The 21,781-nt window shown below is 44.4% G+C and overlaps 1 protein-coding gene across 6 annotated transcripts in view; it reads left to right on the top strand.

The window, feature by feature from the left end:
* The window catches only part of LOC139746512 (uncharacterized), a 294,662-nt gene that overhangs the window by 59,782 nt on the left and 213,099 nt on the right, over nt 1–21,781 (top strand). The gene's annotated exons all lie outside the window — the stretch shown is intronic.

Raw genomic sequence — 21,781 nt, 5'->3', positions numbered from 1 at the left:
CACCCGCCTCAGTGATGTAATATCAGGAAAAGATAAACATTGTGCTTCGATTCCACATTTCTACTTTCTTAGCTGTCATGTATTATAAACTGAAAGCAGAATCTACCATCCAAGCTGCAGGCTATTCCATGGTTTAATTGACCGCTTCACATGCCTTGGTTAACCCCATAGACTTGCACGTTGACCCCTTAATACCTCATCGACCAAAATTCATCGTGTCCCTTGCACGCCTCTCAACCTCCTGAATGTCCAGGCCGATGCCAGGATCCATCCCTCACTCCATCCTTCCATCTTTTTGGTCGCCCTCTCTCCACCTCCACGTCTGACATGCAGATCCTTTCACTATATCTCTTGTCGTCCTCTCCATACATTCATACAGTTTCAACACCCCTGTTTAACACTCATTCAGATTGTTCATAACTACCACAGCTCTACAGTGGAGTTCCCCTAGGGAGTAGTTCTTTCTCCAACCCTCTTCAAGCGCTTCCTAAAAGACCTTCCATTGCCCAGAATGAAGGTCCTCATATATGCATGCAGTCGACCTGACAGTCACATCACAGTACTATGACACTATAGCAGCAACAACAAATATTCAGCACTACGTAACACAGTTGGAACAGTAGCTCTCCTAGGACAAAATGTGTGCGTCTCCACGGAGGCTTTGAGTCTCCCTTTGAACCCCAGACAGACTTGAATGCAAACCCGCACCCTCCCATCACTTTGAATGCCCAGGCGCTCCCACGTAGCAGAACACGAGACGTTCTGGTCATCATATATGACTCACATGACATCCACTACCCAAACTGCAAACATCAACATAGAAACAACACACAGACTAAGTGCCTTTAAAAGACAAACTTGTACCAGATTTGGAAAAGAAGAGAAAATCCTGTAGTATCCTTTACTAACAATTCATCCATTATGCCTCACCTTCCTGACCTTCCTTCCCATTAAAGGAAGTGTAACGAAGATCCAAACCTCAAAAGCGATCACCGAGAATACTCAGAGTCTGCCCAGCAACCACAGGAATTCAACACCAATACACGGAAAGGAAGATCCTCCCAGTACACTCACACCCCGATATGCTCGGTACTCAGTTCTTGGCAACGGCTGTTAGACCCTCCCCATCCAAGCCACTCCATAACTAACCGCCAACTCCCAAAAAGAAAATTTCAGCAAACTATACGCAAAAATCCCCCCCCATCCCCACCCCCTGTAAATACAGCACTGACACAACGTATACATACCGCTCCCTCAGTGCTTCTATCTTAATGAAGAGTTTGAACACTTATGTTCACCTGTTGAGTTGCTACTGAATCTCCACACTTACACAAAACACACATCAATGCAGTTCATAACCTGTGGTCCCGTCCGGTGAACGTGGCTACTTCCTGAGCGCTGCGGGAGCCCCATAGAGAATGGAAGGGACTTACTTATTCGCTTACATCTACACTTTATCATGTATCACTGACACCATAACACTGTATCCACAACGAGGTCCCACGGACCTTTTCCTTGGTTTTCCCAGACCGTTGCATATGTCCTGGTTCAGCCTATGAATAGCACGTCGTCCCTAGTATACCACATAGCTCTCGCTTGCTGTATCTCTTGCACGCCTCACACCTTACTGAATGTTCAGTCCCCGTGTGTTTGTGTGGTGATCTAGCTTTTGGAGGTTTACAGAGGGCATTGTGACAGTGACCAACAGAGGAGGAAACCGTGACAATGACGGGAAACATAGGAAGACAACGTGACAGTGACAAGTAACAATCGTGGTATTAACAGGATAGGAAGGACACTGCCAATGAGCACAGGAGGTCAGTGTAGTACTGTCATGAACCGAGGAGTATGGCATTGATATTTACGTAGGAGGGCATTGTGGCATTGACATTAACAAGGGAGAGCAGTTTGACATTTAACATTTGGAAGGATGTGTGACACATGACGTTCTCCTGCGAATCTACTAGTAAGCATAGGGACACGTAACTCGTAAGATGACAGGTTTCGAGTAAGGTATTTTTAGATTTTTGTATTTCGTCACGACTTTGTGATGGTAGATGCCTGTTAACGTTAACATTAGGGTGTAGTTTGCATGATACATGCTGGGAATGTTAGCACAAGGATGATTGAGTGAGAGTAATCGGCAGTTAGATTATAACGTGCTCTACTTGCTCATGGTGACACGTCATGCAGCCGCGGCATTATTCGCGGCATTTTAGTTTGCATGTCATTTTTTTTTACGTTTTATACCCAGATGTGAGACTCTTACCACCCTTGTACAGTGGGGATAAAACTCATGATTTTCAGTGTATGATCTGGTTAAGGAGACCGTTATGATATACAGAGAATACATAGGTTTTGGATACATTTTTTCTTTTCTTTTCACTACCATGGATCTCCCTTGGTAACATGGGCACCCGTGTTGGTAACACCGGTTTGTTTGAGTTGCCAGTCATCACCCGCATCCTTAACTTTCAGGCGTTTGTAGTAACAACTTTGTCGGCCTTGTGTCTGAACTATGAGGCCACAACTGTTCTTAAACTTTCCATAAAGAACATTTAAAGCCAAGTTAGACTAAAGGTCGAAATCAGGTACCGTAGCTCATGTTAACATGGCTTTATATACCCATGTCATTCCAAGCGGTTCCTATTGACTTCATGGTCCCAAGCCAAATAACCAGATCTCGTGTTGAAGCCTCACTAGTTTCTAATAACCTTGAGTTATACTGTGGTTCTAGTTCGACTTGGATACCGCACAGGAAATCCTTTGTGGAGATCGTCAGGGCTGTGTACGTCCCTCGTTGCTAGCACTCTTGCTGTGTACTCAGAACGTTAGTTTTATCACCGAGTCTTGATTACAGAATGTGTGATGATTGCACTTACTGTGGGTGTAGGACGAGCAAAGGCAGAGACCCGGTTGTTGATCACCTGGACCTGATGCTCCACAGGTTGTGTTTGATTCGTCATTTAGACAGCGTCAAGTGAATGGAGTTCGTATCAAATAATAAAACTTGGGTAAACCATGACATTACAGTAGATAAGATCTTTATTGTGCTAATGAAAGTGCTTAATTATATAGACAAATGACTTTAGATCAGTGATAAAAGATTCCATCAACTTTTCTCTTAATCGAAATATGTACTAAAAACTAACTCCATATAAATAATGAAGCCCAACTTTATTAAATATTGGTGAGCAATGCACTATTAAGCGTGTTTATGATTTTATCAGTTACAGTTTACGTAGTTGTAGGTTCGTGTTCTCAAGAACAATGCATCTCGAATGAGAGAAAAAAAAAAATTGAGCTAATAGAAAGGGAATGAACATACCATTTGTTTATTGAGATGGATCGTAGGAGGCTATCCTCTAACCCCGCAGCTCGGTCTGGTCTGATGGACATACCAGGCTGTTTAGGGCCGTAGCAAGCAGTTCTCACTCTTGTGTTTGTTAATTTGTTCCGTCGAGGGTCTCAACTTTTCGAGGAATGTGTATAAATGTTTTTGAGGTGCCTTAAAGAGGCTTCATGATGATTAGTCATTGTAAGAACAGATTATGGAAAATTGATAGAACAAAGTCGTTAGCGTGATATTTCCGGATCATTGATACAAATATAGTTCTCATATATAGTATTTCCGGATCCAGTTGTGACTTCCTACACCATTGTAATGTTTTTATGTAAATCTTGCAGATGACCACTTTTATTCATGGATGCAGTTCAGCAGGGTATTATTGTAGCTTATGGACACTGTGGGTGTCGTCGGCTGCGTGGGCTGTGCTCTCCAACGACCTGGATTTTTAAAAATGAGATCTTTCCTGTTGTTATTCTGAGGCATACTCTTTAACCTTAAAGTTTAGTAAAAAAAAAAAAAAAGAAAAGAAAATAAGATGTATATCGCACTAAGATATGAAAATGTATGTTATCGCCCAAGTTAGGCCAGTCACTGTGTGTGCCAGAGGGTATATATATACAAAGCTGGTTTCCGTTAATATTTAAAATGCTCCCAGCCTTGAATAAACGTTATCTTTTTCCGGTGTAAGTCATCATTGGCATGCCTCAAGTAGGTGTTGTTTGCATGTGTGATTATAGCCCGGGAGTTGCTGGGTAGTCCCCACGCGCTGCAAGCATACGTGTGTGTGTGTGTGTGGCAGTGGCAAGTGACTTTAACCTCGATATTGTGATGCTGAGGCAAACATGGACCTGAGGCTGCAGCGTGTGCCTGCCGTGACGTCACACCGCCCGCCAGCCTCACGTACACATGGCTGAATCCTGGACTCATATCTTAAGACACGAGCAATGGCACTGATTGTTAAGATATCTTTTTTTTTTATGTTGATTTAATGTGTATTGTGCTGATTATGTCTCATTGGTCACTTAAAAGTCGAAAGCCACTGAATACGGTTTTTCTTTATTTTCTACGTATATGACGTCATGTTTAGGGTTTGGGCTTGATATCTGTCAAGTTCTCGATAGCTGTTTCATCAGATATGAAGCCTGTGTGGAGGCACATGTACCTCGGGTTTATGTAGGTAGAGTGCTCGTTAATTTTTTTTTCTTTAAACTTTGGGCATGATTCATGTAGCTCAGACTTAACAGGTCAAAGTGATATTTTGATATATACATATGAAAACATTCTCCCCTGCGGAAGTAATTGATCAGAATGGTTTTATAAATAATGTACATGATTCTTTGATGCTCATATCTTTTTGTCGTTCCATTTTTGTTTGACAAGGATATCTTTTTTTTTTCCCCTGCGTCGGATATGCCTTATAATAACCCTTAACACGACACAAGTGTCGCCTCCTTTGTTAACACAGATTTTGCTTTTAAGCTAATTGAGGAATTCTGGGAGCTGGGGTTCATTCCCCGTGTGGGGGTGAGGCTGGGCCACAGTAACGTGACTGTCTCTTATAGTCTTACTCCCGCCCTGGGGTTAGGTTGGGGTAGAGGGAGGGTGAGGGAGGCTGCTGGGCGGCCGAGCCCCTGGTGTCTCTCCTCGCCTGAAATCCGGTCGATCAACTAATGCTTTAGTTGGTAGATACGACGTGGTGCAGGTTGAACTTGTGCGGCTGCCCACCCACAATCCCAGTACTTACGGGGTACTTTTTTAAAGGATATATATATATATATATATATATATATATATATATATATATATATATATATATATATATATATTTTTTTTTTTTTTTTTTTTTTTTTTTATACTTTGTCGCTGTCTCCCGCGTATTGCGAGGTAGCGCAAGGAAACAGACGAAAGAAATGGCCCAACCCCCCCCCATACACATGTACATACACACGTCCACACACACAAATATACATACCTACACAGCTTTCCATGGTTTACCCCGGACGCTTCACATGCCTTGATTCAATCCACTGACAGCACGTCAACCCCTGTATACCACATCGCTCCAATTCACTCTATTCCTTGCCCTCCTTTCACCCTCCTGCATGTTCAGGCCCCGATCACACAAAATCTTTTTCACTCCATCTTTCCACCTCCAATTTGGTCTCCCTCTTCTCCTCGTTCCCTCCACCTCCGACACATATATCCTCTTGGTCAATCTTTCCTCACTCATTCTCTCCATGTGCCCAAACCATTTTAAAACACTCTCTTCTGCTCTCTTTCGTACTATTCGCCATTTCCCGCGATAGCGAGGTAGCATTAAGAACAGAGGACTGGGCTTTTGAGGGAATATCCTCACGTTAAATACTGGAAATTCCATGGACGTGTTGGATAACAGAGTATCATTGTTAGCCACTAAAGGCTTGTTTTATTTATTTTTTCTTTTTTCTTTTGCGCGAACAACACTTATGTATACGCTGGAAAGGTCGAGCATTTAAGGAAAACGGAGTGATAACACTAGATTAATGTTGTAGGCTTAGAAATTCAGTGACTTTTCACCCCTTAAACAGGACAATACAACTCTTGAATACGACACTGTGGTGTGATGACCCGGCCTCTGACTTAAAGTGTACTTGTCTGGTCATATTTCACAACCCAATTGCCCAAATGGTAGTACTGGCGTCTTCGCACCGTCATACCCGAGGGGTCGTCTACCATCATGTACGAAAAGGTTAAAGATGACCCCAGGGGTCGTCTACAGTCATGTACGAAAAGGTTAAAGATGACCCCAGGGGTCGTCTACAGTCATGTACGAAAAGGTTAAAGATGACGAAGCATGGTTGTAATGACGTGGTCTCTGGGTGGGTAAGCATGGGATTCCAGGAAGGAGTGAGTTGTGACGTGCAGATTCTCATGACTGAGGGCGCGGAAAAGATCGTTGTGTGCGTTGGATCTAAATGCGTCACATCTGCTCTATTTACAACCCGGATCGGCAGCGAGCCAAAGAAAACGGCGTTCTTTAAATGTCAAAAAAAAAAAAAAGAGAAAAAAACGATTGCTGATCAGATTTCGTTTGGGTACAAGAAATGTGAGAGCCCGCACCATCATCCTACACCCTGCGAGGTGTATCAGATAGAGTGATGGTTAGGAAACGTGTATCTCTTACCTTACACCCTGTGTAGGATGATATCAGAGAGAGTCATGGTTAGGAAGCGAGTCAATGAATGTCCAAACCTAACTTTTCTAATCGTGCGAATACGAGAGGATTGCTCTCCTAACGTTTGTATATCTTTGTTGTGGAGAATGAGACAGTGCCTTACCATAGAGGCCTTGGAGTACATTTTGACAGCAGACTTAATTGGTAGATTTTACATTAGTCAGTAATTGTAGGAGACATTTAGATGATCGTAATATCTTGGAATGTTAAGAGGGTTTCAAAGCAGGATATTTGTATATGATTTTACCACTGGTTCGTGATGTAGTTTAAATCAAGGTTTTAGCTCACAGCAGCTGATGTTATCTTGGAGAGGTTAAGTGTGCTTTGAAAATGTTTATGAATGCCTCTTAAGGCTCCGACACACACACACACACACACACACACACACACACACACACACACACACACACACACTGACACACACACACACACACACACTGACACACACACACACACACACACACACACACACACACACACACACACACACACACACAGACCGAAACTGCACGAATGAGAAAAAAGTAGAGGCGGTTGTGCCTCCTTCCCGTCAGATTCGTGGTTTTGTCGTCAGGAAACGCAGACTAAACCATCCCACCTGATGCCCTTTGATGGGAACGTCTTGTAGATAGCTGCTCCCACCTCCCGCCCGCCCGCCCGTCAGCCTGCCTGACTCCGCCAGTGAAAGAAGTTCAGGACTGACGACCGGCGGAGGAATTAAAAATGGGAGAGAGAGAGAGAGAGAGAGAGAGAGAAGATGGCGTTGTGGAAGGGCCTTGCCTCCCTCAGATCACCCCACCAGCTGGCTCGTGCACTGTGATAAAAGATTGATTGAAGTATTCCCATCTGTACACTAAGTGATGCAAGGCAGTTAACGGTAGTACAGATTTACGATCCGGTACCTCATGATGGTCGTAACCTACAGGGTCACCTGTTTCTAAACCTTGATTTATGCAGTTAAAGAAAACCACATATTAGTCTGGAACATGTGTACCTAGTTTATAATTATCATTTATCTATTGTGTGAAAGACTAATATGTATAAATGCATTATAGATTCAAGTAAGGTTTCTGGCCGCGTCGATGATAAACTTGATTAATCTGTCAGATCAATCATGATTACCTCGTCTGTAACTGTAGCATTAAGAGCTACCTCATCAGAAAACGGGGCTCGCAAACTCGGTCGTCGGAGTTCATGAGGTTTCTGTGTTCGTGCGGGACTTCCAGTCGTGTTGGTCTGTAGCAACTGGAAGGACGACAGTACGACCCTAGAGCCACCACGACGATGTTACGACCCTAGAGCCACCACGACGACAGTACGACCCTAGAGCCACCACGACGACAGTGCGACCCTTGAATACCATGACGACAGTACGACCCTAGAGCCACCACGACGGTACGACCCTTGAATACCATGACGATACGACCCTTGAGGAAACACGATGGTACGACCCTTGAACGGTACCATGACTGTACGGCCTATTGAGCACCACGTCATTACGACCCCAGGGCTTCACAACGGTACGACCCTTGAGTACCACGACGGTACGACCCCTGGGTATGATGGACTGGCCTTTGACCTTAACCAGAAGGGAGGGGTCGAATGCGACGCCTTCATACCCCACGGGCCACGGTCAAGGGCCATGCCTTCTTGTTCAAGGGATTAAGGAAAGTATTTTGATCTTAGGTGTCCAGAAGAACTTTTAAAACTTACGGTAGAGGGTTGTGTGAGCATCCCTGCCAGTGATGTGCCTGACGAACACCGGGGCCACCCTCCAGGTACCTCACACACACACACACACACACACACACACACACACACACACACACACACACACACACACACACAGAGCACATCCCCCGCGTAATGGATACAGTCAGACGGGAGCAGCAGCTTCTCCCTGGACCCAGGTGGCTGGAAGACACTTTCTGAATATTCCTCGTGGATAGATTGATCAAGATTATTTTATTTTGAATACATCAATTTTTCATCCTAATTTCCTGTTCTGTTTCATCTGTGTTCTACAGCCATATACTTTGTCATTCTTTTCGTTCGCCATTCATACACAGAAGCCGAGCAGGGAACCAGGGGATTTACTGATCACAGAGTGAAACAATTGCTTACTCTCGTCATTCAGGACAAAAATCAGGAAATCCAGTAAAAGGCGCATTAACCATTCTTGAGGAGGAAGGAAGCATTGAATGGCCCACATGTGTGTATATGGAGACGGGAAACACGGTGATCTGAATTACTCATTAACACGTCAGGTTACGGACAAGTGGAATACTGTACTTTTTTTTGTTTACGTCAGGTTATAAATAAGCCGTCGTCTGCAGTTCGTGTGTTATTTATGGCAGTGCTGTTGAGTTTCATGATCAACCGAGAGAGAGAGAGAGAGAGAGAGAGAGAGAGAGAGAGAGAGAGAGAGAGAGAGAGAGGGTGGGTGGAGAGACCCCAGGACTTCTTCAGGTATTTATAAGGAGTTGTGTACAGACAGCAACAGCCTGGCAGTACATAAGTCACAGAGGGAGGGATAATGTTTCAAAAAATCTGGTGAACTTAATGGGAAGGTTTCAACATATATAATGACGTGTGTGTATATATATATATATATATATATATATATATATATATATATATAGAGAGAGAGAGAGAGAGAGAGAGAGAGAGAGAGAGATGTTTATATATTTGAGGAATCCCTCCTTAATAGTGAAGGAAATGTCCTGTGAAACGTTGCAGGTCAGACTTGTGTGGGAGGAGGGCTTCCCTAACAGTGAGATTGGTTGTGGTTATTGTAGAAGGAATGACTGAATCCGGTAGCAAAAGACAAGTTGTTCCTTCAAGTTGTTCTTACCATCGTAAGTGTTTTGATAAAAGTGGTTATCGTCTGTAGTGTTATCTCAACCAACGTCTGTCCGAGCTTATCTTGGTTACATCTAAGTAAACATGATGGCATCATCGATTGAAGTTTTTTTGTTTTGTTTTTGTTATTCTCTGATACGACCGATTATAAAATGCTAGTCACTCTGTAATGCTGGACCGAAGGACAGCCACAGTTCCGTATGTAGAATCATTCACGTAGGCTCAAACGTCGACTAGGTACGAGTGTGAAGACTGAGGTGAGGGTTCGTCTGGGTGTACAGAGGAAGTCTTTGGTTTTGTAAGTTTGTAGTTCATAGCCACAGCTCTTCGACGGCGGCACTTGGCGGCCTGATAGCGAGTGTTGACCTTGATACATTGTCACGTCGAACTTGATTCTCCTCCACAACTGGGAGAAACAATTGTGTTGTTTTTCTATCAGTATTGGAGGCGTCAGCTACTTAAAAGCAGATTTTGCGTCTTCGTTTCATTTATAGTCCATTTATTTGAGGAGTTTACGACTTTATATGGTAGCTACAGACGCTGTGGAACCTGCAGATGGGTTACAGGTTTGAGATGTAACGCTTAACGTGTTTTTGGTGACGATCTCAAGTGTTAAAAGATGTCCGCACGGGTCGTCCTTGGGTGGGGGTTGGTGGAAGGCACAAAACAACAATTTACGTGAAGGGCAGCTGATGAGGGAAGAAATCTGTGAGGTAGGAGAGGACCCTGACACAGTTCCCGTGGCTCTTGCTGCTGTTGGTAGAGGAGAGGTGATGGAACTCCCGTCAGGTTCATGTCACCATCCCAACACTTTCAAACGTCGTCACATTAATGAACGATTCCTTAGGTGCAGATTGTGTGGGGAAGCAGCGTCTCCTTCACTCACGAATACTTTCGATGTGAGATGCCATACCTTTGTGTACGTACGTGGACAGTGTAACCCGGGTGTAGCATCTGAGTGGACGGTGTTGGGTGTGATACACTCTGTCATGTATTGTTTATAATGTTTTATGGTCTCGAGGGGCTTGACCAGCTGTCGTGCTCCATGCAGCTAAGTGAAGATGAATGTCATTCTTTCGCATGATGATCTCGTCATAGACCGATACGTTTTCTTTACTCTGTTCATCCTATATACCTCCTATATACTATACGCCACCTATATCTAATACCCTCGCCCTTCGACGTGTTATATTTGTGGTTCAGGCAGCCTGGTCAGGTCTTGGTTGTTGATGTGCTCGATTGGCCCAGTCCTCTGCTGGCACGGGTCCCCACGTCTCAGCCAAGGCCACTCTTATAGTTTCTTACGTGTTCAGCGTCAGCCGAAAAGTCAAGGTCACCACGTGTCAAATATTCACAGGGAAGCTGCCTGAGGAACCTCCCTGGCTCGAGGTGACCTTCTGCAGGAGTTTTATTTATAGTTAGTTTGTACGGTCTTCAAAGAGCAGTGGTCGATTACCTGAGGTTTTGTCCCTGGTACTGTAACCTGACGGACCTCTTGAAGGTTCCCGTCTCTTTGTGTTAATGAATATGTTGGTAACCACGAGCAAAGGGAAACACGTAGATCCGAGCGCTTTCATGATAATTTGCATCTTCATGAATACCGAGATGATGCTTAGCTGTAGGTTTTACTGTCATGTATATATTTTTATATATATATATATATATATATATATATATATATATATATATATATATATATATATATATATATATATATATGTGTGTGTGTGTGTGTGTGTGTGTGTGTGTGTGTGTGTGTGTGTGTGTGTGTCTGTTTAAGACCCCTTGAGTAAGACGACAGACCCTTTCTTATGACCGCTTGGCCTTTTTTAAAGGTCAGGTTAAAGGTTGGCCCTTTATACCCAAAGGGTCATAACGTCTTGCTGAAGGGATTCGAATACGAATCGAGTAACATTTACCATCATCGTTAACACACGAGAGTTGAACTTTATAAGGTTCGAAATAGTAAGGAAAAAAAGAAAAAGATATAAATTCCTTTTCTTCTCTTCCCAGTTCTGTATGCCGTAACAGTATCAGTGTGTGGCCAGTGGTGGGGAGGCTCGTGTGTGTGTGTGTGTGTGTGTGTGTGTGTGTGTACAGGTCACAGTCTCAATGAACCTTGATGGGAAGATTGCTTCTTGGAAGACGAGTCAAACTGAGGAAAGTGTGCCGACACTGAACGTTCCTCAACAGGGGCTGGGAGGGGTGTGTGTGTATATATATATATATATATATATATATATATATATATATATATATATATATATATATATATATATATATGTTATCCCTGGGGATAGGGAGAAAGAATACTTTCCACGTATTCCCTGCGTGTCGTAGAAGGCGACTAAAAGGGAAGGGAGCGGGGTGGGCTGGAAATCCTCCCCTCTCGTTTTTAGTTTTCCTAAAGAAGGAACAGAGGAGGGGCCAAGTGAGGATATTCCCTCAAAAGCTCAGTCCTCTGTTCTTAACGCTACCTCGCTAATGCGGGAAACGGCGAATACTATGGAAATATGTATTTATATATATATATATATATATATATGTTAATCTTGTCATATGACACCTGAAATCCCTTAAGAGGAAAGTGGTAGCTCCTACAGCTCCAGGGCTGCGCTGCAATCAGTAGCAGGGACAGGATGGACTTCTCTGAAGCAAGGAGTTTTCTGACGAGGGACTGTTTCGTTGGCTGATGACGATACAGCCTCGCCAAAGACGACTCCTCGCTTGCAATCATTGATAGATTGATAGACTGATACAATCTATTGAATCTCGGTGATAGTTCGTCGTGCTGAAAGTTTAATACGCAAATATTCGTGAGGAATGTATAAAATGTCTTTTTTGTTGTATGTCTGTATGTCTCGTGTTGTTAAGCATTGTTTCTTACGAAAGAGGAAGTCGTCGGGAGGAAATATAAAAAAGAAAAAGCACCCGCTTACAACCCAGTTTTTTGCGTTTCCTCTCTTTTGTTTCCTTTTGTATGTCTTGATAATGTTCCCTGGTGTCTAGAAGATGGATTTTCTGATTTGTATGTCATCCTATATGTAGTGTGTGTGTGTGTGTGTGTGTGTGTGTGTGTGTGACAGAAAGAGAGTTTTACTGTCGTGTAGGTCCGTCTCTCAAATTTGTATATGTAAAATGGTTTTACTCATATAATATATATATATATATATATATATATATATATATATATATATATATATATATATATATATATATATATATATACACACACACACACACACACACACACACACACACACACACACTCACACACACACTCACACACACACAGAAACGCCTTAGCCTAAGGTAGATACCCATTTATCGAGCAGTCCCGTAGGCTGATTGAATACCTGCTTTGGCTGTGGGCCGGTTGCCGCGCCCAGGGCTCGAACCCTGGCGAGCATTTTGCGTGAATCTCGAGCAGCGACGCCAACCGCTGCTCGCCAAGGAAGCCTCGTGTGTGTGTGAGTGTGAACCTGCTGATGTACTTGGACCCACGCTTGCTATCTTACCATCCCATCCGTCGTGCGGTACTGTGTCTCCATTTGAGATAAGGCCCTCAGCAGGGTTGGTTTAATATCATTGATGATTATGGGGTCAAAGGTGAAATGTCAAAGTCAAAGGTTGTAATAGTCGGTCTGGTCGTTACTGGCTGTTGGCTAGGAGAGTGCCTCGCTGCCACCAGTTATTGGCCAGGTAATCCTTGCTGCCACCAGTTATTGGCCAGGTAGTCGTTGCTGCCACCAGTTATTGGCCAGGTGGTCCTTTCTGCCACCAGGTATTGGCCAGGTGGTCCTTTCTGCCACCAGGTATTGGCCAGGTGGTCCTTGCTGCCACCAGTTATTGGCCAGGTAGTCGTTGCTGCCACCAGTTATTGGCCAGGTGGTCCTTGCTGCCACCAGTTATTGGACAGGTGGTCCTTGCTGCCACCAGGTATTGACCAGGTGGTCCTTGCTGCCACCAGTGTACGAGAGTGTGTGCAACTCGTGGAGGTTGTGAGGTGTGGGAGGTCGATGTCTCAGCACTTGACTATGTAGCTCATCTAAACAGTGTCTGATGTGGATTTTTATTTTACATGGGTTCAATAAGATTGACAATTGTACTTTTCTGCATTTTAGTACTTATGTAACATGTATTACGAAGGTTGATGACTAGTGTTCTAAGGAATTGTTTTGTGTACAAGATTACGAAGTGGAGTATATGTATTGTTTTTATCCAGTTTCTTAGAGAAGTTTTTGATATAACTTACAGGATTTGAAAAGCTGCCTTTTGTGGCCTCAAAACATCCCTCAAGGCCAGCGTGTGGTAGCCTAAAACCTCGCCCAGATCCTGAAGTACTTACATCCTTGATTTGGGGCATCTGGATGTTCCGGTTCTACTATGCGAGGGTAACGAGTCAACGCGTAAACGCAGAAGCATTTGAAAATACGTGTCAGGCGAAATAGATCCATAACAGAAGAACAACAATCTACTATAAGATGAAGTAGACTCAATAGTGTATACCCGGGAGCGAATTCCGATCCATGATCGCCCATCAACGTCTCCGTCTTGCAGTGAAAGAAAGAAACCGACTTTCCCCTCTTCTTGGAAGCTTGCCTTGCTGCAGCCCATCCCTGATGAAATCGTTCCAACCCTTCCAGCTATCGCCCCATCGCTTTCACCACGGCCGTCTCCAAAGACTCTCCATATCTCTCACTTTCCTGGGCACCTGGAATCTCATTCCAGTCTTTCACTTCACCAGTCCAGCTTTCACAGTGCAGGGTTCACTAGCGATGTTATGTAACTCATCTCTGGTCCACGCCTCCCTCAGGGATGTTGTTGGTGGTACTCTTGTCGTGGGACTTCGACATTTGGGAAGCATTTGCTTTTTAAACTTCCTTTTCTTGGCTCTTCTGCTTTTCTCTGTCTCTGTTCTCTGATGTTATAGCTTCCTCTCTGACTGGTCTGTCGCAGTAGATATTGATGATGCGACTTCTCCCTTTTATCGTACAGTCGTGTCCTGCTGGGTTCTATCCTGTCTCCTACTGTCTTTCATCTCTGCGTAATTGATTTATCCTCAGCATCCAACCTTGTTCACTCCTACGCCGATCTTTCCACTCCACTAACTTTAATTCACTCTCCTCTCCCCTCGTCACGCCATTTCTCGTTCTGTTTCTTACACTGACTTTATTTCCTCACTTGATTCAGACTTGTGCAGCATTTTTGATTGTGGGAGCGGTCACCTGGTCAAATTCAGTAGTGCAAAGACGCAATTTCTACTCATACATCACTGTGAATCTCACTGATTTCCAGCTATTCAGCTTCAGAACACAATAACTCAACCTTGCAATAAGATTAACGGCTGGGCATAACCATAGCCTCAACTTTGTTTTGGAAACCTTTTATAGTGCTTGCCATACCTGGGCTGTCTCTCCTGCCACCTTTCTCTGAGCAAGAATGGAATCAGAAGCCTTACTCCCTATTAACAAACTCTCTTAGTGGCGAGTGCATCGCGCCAGCCATGCCACCAAGGCAAAATCTCGTCTTAGGGACTTGTCGTCTCCCTTCAACTCTCTCTTGTTTTGTGGGTATTATTATTTGTGTTCAGTCACTATCTTGTGACCTGTTTGCCTTTGTCCCTGCCACAAAGACTTGAGACCCGTGCCGCGCTCATGGTCGCCGCTTTTCGTCGTAAGTTTCTTTGTTGATCAGCTACTCGAGGATGGACCGTTATGGTGCCTCCTCCTCATCCTCGTACGGTAAGACAATGAGATTCTCTTCCTGGTTAGATCCTTTCCCTATTCACCTACGGCCTTTCCGTCTGCAAACACCTGTGAAGGTCTGAATAATCTGTCCCATTCTATATCTCGCGCCACTTGTTTACCCAAGACGGCTACGAGTTCGAAATGTGTTTACCCTTGCCATGTCCGTCACTGTAAGGGGGGGGGGGGAGAATAAGTTAGAACAGGATATTAATAGAATAAGAAAAGTTTATAACGGGTCTAGTCAAGTTATAAGCCATGCTAGGTTTGTCTTCTCGTAGACTTGTATATATATTTTTGTTCCATTATTTTTGACAGCTTTAACAAGACCGTTGGCACTGTCGGCTGCTGAGTTGTATTGATGTAGTGTTTAGCGAGTGGTCTTGGCAGTCGAGTGTAGAGGTTATAGTGATGGTATTTCAGTGTGGCTCAGTTGATGTCATGGCAAGGTAAGGTTGGGGGGGGTGGGGGTTCACACAGTCCGTAGGGTTCACACACACGGTGGCTCCGGAACTAGATATGGTTACATTCTGTACTGTGTTGGAGGAGGGGGCTTCTACCCAGCACCCACTCCGGCGCTGGTGTTTATTGTTCCATTTGCCGGTGTTCAGTCGGGTACAGCTTGCACCAGGCTTTTGTTCAGCGGTCCATCTGCTGGGAGCGCTATGGTACAGTACTACCAACCAGCCTTTTGTTCATTGTTCCACCATAATATGTGGCTATTGTTCGTCGCTTTTGTTTGTTTGTTTGTGTGTGTGTGTGTGTCTGTGTTTTAAGAAGTGTGCAGTCAGACTTCTGTACCGTTGTGTGTGTGTGTGTGTGTGTGTGTGTGTGTCTATTGTTCCTTTGTATCATCTATGTGATGTGTTAGGTTCAGTCTCATTAGTCATTTTGTGCAATTGAAAAGATTCGATCTTTTGAAATGGTTTATATTTTAGAGGTTTGATGCGTCGTGGAAAGAGCAGTTTAGAAGTTGGTGTGGCATTATTTCTAACATGAATGGTTACTGTGATATGATGGCGTCACGTGACGTCAGAACTACAGTGGGACTTCGAAGTGACGTGTGTATGTGCATGCACACGTCACTCACCTACTAAGACACTCATCTTTACTCACCACTCACTGCTGACCCATCGTCCTCGCCCAGGGGTTTTACTCATGCTTTCTGCATCATCAGTATCCACAGCATAACCTCACCACATATTATGTTGTCCTTGCCAACCACATAGCCTCACAACACCTCGCATATTGTTCTCAGAAGCCACGTTCACCACATAACCAGACCACATAGCATGTTGTCCACGCTGACCCTTGTCACTCGAGCGGAGTAGAGCCAAGGGTTCTTTGTGAATCAAGTGTCGTGTCTACGATTATTGAATATTGGTTCAGTTATCTTTTTTTTTTTATTTCTTAAACTTCCTTATTGGGTGTGGGTTGAGTCCATGTATAGCCCGGAGGTATACATGAGAGAGGCTGACAGAAGAGGCAATATATTGTTGCTCTGTAAACATTCATTTTTGATATTGATATTAACGTTTTTTTCGAGTTTTATGTAAACATTTATTTTTTAGATTGATATTAGATTTTTTCGATTTTTACATCATCATATATGAATGCTTTTTTGTCTTTCCAATATATTGTATAAAGTGTGAGGAAAAAAATTAATATGTATACAAGAGGGGAATTCAACATTCTGGTTATATTTGTTGTAACTTCAACATTAGATATATAGTGGTGGATATTTTTTTTGGTTAAGGTTTAAGTCCAAATTCCTTTTTATTTGGAAAAGTGAAAAACTGGAGTGGAGGATTTCCAGCCCCCAGCTCATACCCCTTTTAGTCGCCTTCTATGGCACGCAGGGAATGCGTGAGGGAAGTATTCTTTCTCCCCTATCCCCAGGGATAATATATATATATATAATTTATTTTCACTCGTTAATTAAGGTTGTTTACCACCTCGTAGTGATATTCGTAGATCAGGATGCAAGCACCAGCCTCGCTCCGTCCCTTCCTCCTTCCTCCTCCTCCTCCTTCTCCTCCCCCACCAGTGACACTGTACTTGGTGGTGAGGAGTTCAGGTGACGACACTACCGTCCTTGTTGTCGCTTAGTGCACTTTTACCCCGCTCACCGTGCGAGCCTTGACTCGGCCGACATGGCTTGCATCCGCTGCCTGATTACATTGCCCATGTGTGTAATGTATGTACGTCTATGTTTATCTCTGTTCATCTATTTATCGTTTCATCTCATCTCATCTCTCTCTCTCTCTCTCTCTCTCTCTCTCTCTCTCTCTCTCTCTCTCTCTCTCTCTCTCTCTCTCTCTCTCTCTCTCTCTCTCTAACAGACACGTCTCACACACACACGCCGTCTTACGCTCTTGACATCACTACAACACTCTGCAAACACCGTCGGTTTCAACGTATCCCTTCAAGACCCACCCAGCCCTCGAAGCAACTACCATAAAGAAGACACCAGCCACGTACTCCTCAGTTACCCTGCACTTAACTGCACACACCCGCGCACACACATCACAACGCTTTACGACCTGTGGCCTCGACCGGTGGACGTGGCTAGCTTCCTGAGTGCTGCAGGATCCTCATAAGGATATATGAGACTCCTGGGGCAGGAAGATATATATATATATATATATATATATATATATATATATATATATATATATATAGAGAGAGAGAGAGAGAGAGAGAGAGAGAGAGAGAGAGAGAGAGAGAGAGAGAGAGAGAGACAGACAGAGAGACAGACAGAGACAGACAGACAGACAGACCTTTCTCAGCATATATACAGAAGACATGGCCTTCTAGAAAGACTGGACGAGGGATCTTGAATTCTTCAATGCAACACTCCCCCTCCCCTCCCCTTCCCCTCGGGGTATTCGTGTCAACTGGATGAAATACAAGACTGGAGCAGCAGCAACAGCAGCGGTGAAGGCCTTGGGCTTCAGGCACCTGTCGTTATTGCCGACCCTCGTCTCGCGTTCCCATTTTAGTAAGTGAATGATGAAGTTTCAGATGTCGCCGGGATGTGTGAAACACAAGCGTTCGCCTCAGAGGACCTTGGTCCCAGAGAGAGAGAGAGAGAGAGAGAGAGGGAGAGCTCGCCGTCGAGTGCATACAAAGGAGTGCGTTGAAGACGAGCGGTCGTTGCTGCCGCCTCATGTGAATGTCGTCTGTCGTTGGTAGTTACGATAATGGAGGAGGGTTGTGTTGTGGGTCTGGAGATTATAGTGGCCAGTAGGAATATTACTGCCTCCAGACTCTGGCGTAGAGGAGGACGCAGAAAAAAAAAAAAAAGAAAAGAAAAGAGGTTCTTGGTCCCAGAGTGAAGGAGCCAGTTTGGGTATGCGGCTTATTAAGGAATGTAGGTTATAAGAGAGTGACTATGTCAGGGTCTTGACGACACTCAGTCATAGAGTAACTGTCACCTGAGGGTATGATACAGGGTAGAAAACCCTCTGACGTGCCCAACATGTAACTCTCGTGAGTTATATGGTTAAGGTATAACCCACCAGCCTCAACTCATCTATGTCCCCACCCAAGCCATTGTGTGGCCTCGCTCTCCAACCTCTACAGTAATAGGGTAGAATATGTCCACTCAACTTCTTTTTTTTTTCTTTTGTACGTACACATATCTCTCATGAAGTTCGCTCCACACTGTATGTTAACCTCTGGAGCAAGAGTCGTCGCTCCATCGGTACGACAGAGGTACGACCCTTGGGGTCATGATGACCTGGCATCTGACCTGATCCTGGTGTTGGAGGTTATGGCAGATGAGTTCCTCTGTAGAACCCAGAGACTGGAGTTGGTAGAACAGAAAGCCTTGAGATGCCCTCCTGAACTACACAAGACGACCCTCCGAGTGACTTGCCAGACGACGCTGCCATAGCAAGTCGTGTGGTCCTGAAGTTGCCCAAGAGACAAAGCAGAGAACGTTTAGTGAAGGATTTTCTGTTTCATCTTTGCCAGAGGTCTGTGTCTGACACACTGGCCCTTTGCCTTTTCACGACCTGTTCTCTAATGTATTCTACACTGTCTGGTTTTTTTTTGTTTGTTACATTTCAATTATGAAACACCCGGCATGAATGTGAAAGTGTATTCCACTGGGCACTATGTAGATATCCTCATGACGGCAGATGATTACTGAAGCCATGATCATGGTTATTAACCTTGCCCACTTGACCCCAGCTTAACACTGTCGCCCTCCTGAAGGGAAAAGGATCCATGGCAGATTAGCTGGTCACGAAAATGATTGGAATCTATCACTATACACCACGAGACTTATCTACCATGGTCACTTACCACACCACCTCTACCATCTACCATGTCTCACCACACCACCACTACCATCTACCATGTCTCTCGCCACCACTACCATCTACCATGACTCTTACCACACCACCACTACCATCTGCCATGTCTCCCACCACACCATCAGTACCATGTCTCTCACCACACCAGCACACTCCACCAACACCAGGTATTCACCTCCAGTCGCACTACATAAACACCGTCACCAGTTGGCTGCCGTGATGCATACAGATAGATGAAGTAATTGAATCACTTGGAACCATAAGATCCCGGCTGCGGTCGGCAGGAGTGAGCCAGTATATATACCGCCTGTCATTGGTGTGGTAGTTAAGCCATATCAGGGGGAAGGGGAGGGAAGATAGACGTGGGTGATGTAGTGGTGTGTGTGTGTTGATGTGGGTGGTGAGGTTTGTTGATGTGGGCTGCTGGTAGTGCTGGGCCTCACACTCATTGTTGTGTGTTAGGACCCCCGAGGCTGCACGTGTGTACATCTGCACCACCACTACTACCACCACCTGCATCTCCTTTGACTGTTGTGCAACCCAACTCGATGATTATATTGGTCGCTGGGTGCCTAACTACCACTCCTGACGCTACAGGGTGCCTTAAAACCAGTATGAGAGGTCGGCAGGATGTTTTCTGTAGGTCAAGGTGGTATGACAGACCTGTGAGAGGGAAGGGTAGCACGATGGATGTCATGTATGGTGGTATAACAGCCAGTCAAGTCGTTCGAGTATGCCAGTCCAAGGTAGAGCGTACCGTATGTTTCTGAGGCCTGGCTGGATCCCCGTACACGTCGCAAGACAGCTCGGGGAAACCATATATGACATAAGCTTCATAAACTGTGGAACGCTGTGTCTCTGTTAGGGTTAGGTGTCATCTTGATCCTCTGTAAACCTCACCTGCATGGCCATCAACTCTGTCGAAAGCAGTTATAACAAATCTGCAGACCACACAAGATAGAGCACTCAGAATAGTCACCGGCTGCAGAGCAACTGCAGACATGAAACAGTTACACATCGAAACAAAAGTATCTCACCTCAATATCCTTGGCACTCGTGTCTTTGTAAAGCAGAGGACTACCCATCCAAACCACTTCATAAGCAACTACCAATCTCCAAGTAGTCCGAGATATTTACCCTTGCTTAATACTTCAGCATCGTATACTTTCATATCCCGCATCCCCAAACAAACATGACGCCGACAAAACATCCACACATCGAAATGACGCGATCAACAGTAAACCGACGCCCTCCCAACCCAGTCTTTAACACCGCTCCACCCCATCTGAAAGCACACTCCCTAAACATGCTCGAGTTGCTTCTTTCCTTACGATCTGGACACCACCCATCTCACCAGCTCTACAGACACAGATTCATCGTATCTTTAGACCACTCATGTCGAAGATGCAACTTCCAAACTGAAGACAACACATTACCCAATCGTCCTGCGCGTTTTTTTGAAAGACAAAAGATCGGTTTACTGAATTCAGGCAGCCATTCTGCTGAAAATACACAAATGAGATAAAACCGAACTTCGGGGAGGAGGGGGGGGGTCATAATCGTAACAGTAAATTAATCACATAAGACCTTGTGATCAAGGTGTGGCTGGATAAGTCTACACTTTGGATAAGCACGTGAGTTAGCAATATCTACGTCTACGGCAATTTTGCCGGAGCAAATTATATGGTTAGATGGTATGCATTCATTGATGATCAGTTGAACCTCAGGTGATGAAGGATCAAACGTTGGTTGAACTATTGAACCTCAAGTGATGAAGGATCAAACGTTGGTTGAACTGTTGAACCTCAAGTGATGAAGGATCAAACGTTGGCTGAATTGCAATAGTTTTTTTCATTGACATAATGCATGCAAGAGTGGACATTTATGGTGAACGTTAATAGAGTTACTGTAATACAGTAGGTGAAGTGCACGTAACTAAGTGAAAACTTGTGTATCTGTGCATTTGTTCATGTGTGTATGACATTAACAGTTGTAGGTATGGGATTATTCTCGTTTGTGGCTGTACGAGCGCTGGTTGGTGCAAGGCGATTGTGGTGACAGATGTTGGTCAGCGTAGGTTGGAGCGGGAGGAGGACCCGGTAACCGGGGTGACATGGTAACGCCCGTGGTCTGTGTTTGTGTATGTGTGTGTGTCTGTGTTTATTTCTATAAACATTATCTCGGCAGTGTATCTCGACAGTCAACATACGATGTTCCCACACAGACGAATGACTTGTTCCTCAACTTTGATCTATATTGACCTCACCAAGACCTTTTATCAAGTCTC

Source organism: Panulirus ornatus, chromosome 65 (assembly GCF_036320965.1).
Source record: "Panulirus ornatus isolate Po-2019 chromosome 65, ASM3632096v1, whole genome shotgun sequence".
NCBI lineage: Eukaryota > Metazoa > Arthropoda > Malacostraca > Decapoda > Palinuridae > Panulirus > Panulirus ornatus.
Note: the sequence above shows the minus strand (reverse complement) of the source record. Positions and strands in the feature narration are given on the sequence as shown.